Consider the following 4,635-nt stretch of genomic DNA (forward strand, 5'->3'; position numbering starts at 1 on the left):
GAAATATTCATAATCCGTCATATAACCTGTCCATTCATACTCTAAATTTATATAAATTTAAATGTTCATAATAATATAAATTCGATTACAATTTAAACATACCAATAATAATATTTTAATTTTAAAAAAATTATTATACTTACTATAACCAAATTCAACCGGTTCAATTTTTTTATGATTTGTGTGCTTCTTAAGTTAAGTTTCTTACTCAGTCGACTTAGAATTCAATTTTATCTTATTTATAATATCCTTATTTTATTTTATTGTTAACAACAAAATATTATAAATTATTGTTCTGAGATCGGAGAGAACACTTTTCTGTCGAAGTGATTTAGGGGCGGCGAAGTCAATCGATGTTCAAGTTCCGAGCTGAAGAGTTTAGTTATTTAGTTCGCTCTTAACTATTGAAGAGTTTAGTTATTTAGTTCGCTCTTAGCTATATAATACAAAAAAATAGTAAAAAAATCTTATTATTAGCCAAAAATAATCTGTCCTTGAATACAATCTCTCTCTTTCTAATTATACTACTGTGAGCCTTTAATGTGAATTCAGTTAGTCCATCAATCTCGCGTGTGATATATGGCTGATAGCTAAAGGAATCTTGATTACTTTTCCGAGCTCCAAGGTGATTGATGCGCTCTTCGCTAGTTCAGTATGGTTCCGGATCACTTCCCTTAGTTGGGCATTCTTGCCTTAATGGACCGAGCTGCCTTCTAATTCCAACCTGAGTCGTTCGTCTCGGGAACAATTGTTTAAACGAGGTGATTCACTGTGGTACCAACAGTTCCCGCCCTAAATCTCTCGAGCTAATTAGCTCGGGGGACTTTTGACTTGCCTTTGTTTGCATTGGGAAACTAAATATACTCCAAATCTCATGATTTGATCGCGATAATGATAAGATTTGCCTTCCCAAACAAGGAAACGGTCCCATCCGTCAGCCTAAACAGCTATATGAGGGGAGGGGGGGTGAACATCGACCTTTCGCTCTCCCCCACCTCTCCTTGGCATATAAAGATAGAGTTCCCTCGATCTTTTCTCAGAGACTCTTGCCTCGATTTCTTTGCTCTTGTTCTCTTGTGGTCACTTATCGCCGGAAAAGAAATAACCGCCTGTTCTTAGTCGATTACCATCGTTTCCATTCATAAACCATGTCACCCCCAAAGTCTACCCCCATTAAGACTGCTAAACCACTCATTCCAGGGTTTTTCGGTCCTCACCCCCCATCTAGGCTCTCCGAGAAGGACGCAGCCGAGATCAAGGGATCCTGTGAGATTCCCCTGGAGATCGAAATCCAGTTCCCAGAGGCTCATGAATCTCCGGAAAATCCTCCACCAGGCTATTGCTGTACCTTTGAGAAGTTTTTCTCAGCATGTGGGTTGTCCTTCCCGCTCTCGTAGATTATCATGCGGATGATGTTTGAACTAGGGTTTGCGCTTCCGCAGACGTGCCCAGCTCGGGCTTCAGTGTTGGGGAAGGTGTCTTCTTGGTTGGTGTTTCGAACCGTGGCTTGGAAGCCACCTCATACTTTTGAGTGGCGGCAGACTTCTCTTCTTCCACAATTATCCAGTTCGAAGCTCGGAGAAACGCGTCCTAGATTGTGAGAAATCGGTTGACAGTCAGTTCCTCTTGAAAACAATACTTGTGCCATAGTCCATGTTTCAAAGCCACCAAAGTGGTTGAGTTCGACATACCCCATATTTGGACCTAGATCTCTTTGAACTTCGTGATATAAGAACAAAGTGACTCTCCTACTCCCTGGCTTAGGTTCCAAATTTGGGTGTTAGTTGAGAGGTTTTCCCAGTATCCTTAACGTGGGTGTTAGTTGAGAGGCTTTCCCACTATCCTTAAGTTTACCTTCATAGCTTGTAACTTAATTTTCCCAGTATCCTTAACGTGGAATCCTGCTACCCGTGTTGAGAAAGGTGTTCGCTTTGACTCCTCAATTACACGAGAGATGTTAGACCATAATTATCGGCAGTCTCTTATAAGGGGGATTTGAATATAACAACCCATGATCTCTTAGATAAAATTTGTTCTTCCATTGGTAGGTTTTAATTTTGGGTCTCTTATTTTTGAAAATGTTGTTTTTTAAATTTAAAAATTTTTAAATAGAATAGAAGTGGTATAAATGTGTAAACATTTAAGATTTTTTTAAAATTACAAAATATTGCATTTTAATTAATTTTCAAACATACAAAACATAATAAAAACATTAATACATATTACATAATAAAAACATTAATACATAATTTTAATAATGATTTGCTCCAAATTTTGCCCAAATATTCTCAACCAAATCATCTTGCAAGCGTTGTTGTTTTTCTCGATCACGAAAATCCTTTCGATTCTTGAGCATACTAGCGACACATGAAGGCCTGGGTGTTGGAAGCGTGTAGTCAACTTCTGAAGCTCTACTTGACTCCATTTGTGCGAATTCAGTTTCATCAAACAGATTGTACCCATCTCGTTCGTCTTGTACGATCATATTATGCAGTATGATACACGCTCTCATTATTTTCCAATTTTTACCTTATCCCAAATAAGAGCCGGGTTTTTGACTATGGCAAATCGAGCCTGCAAAACTCCAAAAGCATGCTCTACATCTTTACGCAGAGCTTCTTGTTGTCTCGCAAATAAAGAGGCTTTTGGAGTTTGTGGCAGTGGAATAGATTGGATAAAAGTAGACCATTTTGGATAAATACCATCCGTCAGATAGTAAGCCAATTTATACTCATGTCCGTTGACACTGTATTTAACTTTAGGAGCTCGACCATGCAAAATATCATCAAAGACTGGAAATCGGTCAAGAATATTTATATCGTTTAATGTACCTGGTAGTCCAAAGAAAGCATGCCAGATCCAGAGATCATACGAAGCCACTGCCTCTAAAACGATTGTGGGCTTTCCAGATCCGTGGGTGTATTGACCTTTCCATGCGGTGGGACAATTCTTCCACTCCCAATGCATACAATCGATGTTTCCTATCATGCCGAGAAATCCGCGTAACTCGCCTTCGTCGAGTAGTCTTTGAAGATCTGCTGGTTTGGGTCTTCTCAAGTACTCATCTCCAAATAGATTTACGACTGAATCTGTAAAATTGTCCAAGCATAATAGCGCCACGGTTTCAGAAATTCGGAGGTATTCGTCAAACGCATCAGCTGCAGAACCATATGCCATCATACGAATTTCTGCTGTACACTTTTGCAATGTAGACAGACCCAACCTTCCGGTAGCATCTCTTCTTTGTTGAAAATAGGGAACTTCATTTGCGAGCTTATCCACAATACGAATGAATAATGGCTTGTTCATTCTAAAACGGCGACGGAAAATGTTGGGAGGGTAAGTAGCATCCTCACTGAAATAATCATTCCACAAGTTCTCATGACCGACTTCTCGATTTCTTTCAATGTGAATTCGCTTTTTTCTTGGTTTAGGTGGTGGTTGACTTTGGATTGGTGGAGTAAGAAGATTTTGCCATACATGATTGGTGATTTGATCGCATGTTTGATTAAAACATTCATCAAGTATGTCATCAACATCATCATTATGGGAAGAAGATGCCATATTTAGAGAGTTTGGAAATTGAGAAAAGGAGTTTTGGTGTTTACAGTTTAGAAAAGGAATTATGTATTTGATCGGTTTGGTGTTTAGATTTTGTGTGCTAGCTTTGGACATTATATAGAAGAAATTGTGGTGTAGAAAACTTAAAATTTGTGTGGTAGAAGTACTCTCACAATATGTGGTTTAAAATGATAAATGAACATGTGGTTAAAGTACAACATTATACAAGAGAAAATGTGTGGTAAAAGTACAAAAATACAGTAGTGTATGTTTTGGTGTCACATGACCGACTTCACATGACCGACTTCTTGCTTCTTCCTTGTTTTGGTGTCACGGGTGTTTCTTGTTTCACCTGCATTACAATGACAACATCCCAATTAATCATACATCCCAATTCTCATAGCATAACAAACACCATACGATTGACAAAGCATCCAAAAATGAAACATAAACACAAACAAACTGAAGACATAGTTCACACCATTCGATTACTAACAACATAGTTATCAAGAGTCGATTACAAAAAAACACAAGGAGCTTGTCCTAATGCATAAAACAGTACAAACAGAAACATAGTTCATAAAACACTTGGAGCTTGTCCTAATACATTAAACAGTACAAAAGAAACATAGTTAATAAAACACTTGAAGCTTGTCCTAATACATAAAACAGTACAAAAGAAACATAGTTAATAAAACACTTCATTCTCTAACATTCAACCAGATGAGATCATGTCAGCAATTAGCTTGTCTTTAAGAGCTTTTTCGGATTCAGTTAGTGAATCCTTTTTAGCAAACAGATTATCAAGCATCACATGCTTCATATGCTCTTTTTTCATAGCAAACTCCATCTCTTTCAGGTTGAAGTCCTTCTGCTTCATCTCATACATCTTCGACACACGATCCAGCTGAAACTCCAAGTAAGCTTTTCCATCTTCCTCCACATCAATCGGTTGGGTGTTAGAGGTTTTTAGAACTTTCCCTTTGCAGCCTTAACACCTTGAGGACGGGGCTGTGATCCATCAATATCATTAACCGGATGTGCATCCTGTTCAGACCCATCAACACACACCCT

The sequence above is a fragment of the Camelina sativa genome, chromosome 10, assembly GCF_000633955.1.
Source record: "Camelina sativa cultivar DH55 chromosome 10, Cs, whole genome shotgun sequence".
NCBI lineage: Eukaryota > Viridiplantae > Streptophyta > Magnoliopsida > Brassicales > Brassicaceae > Camelina > Camelina sativa.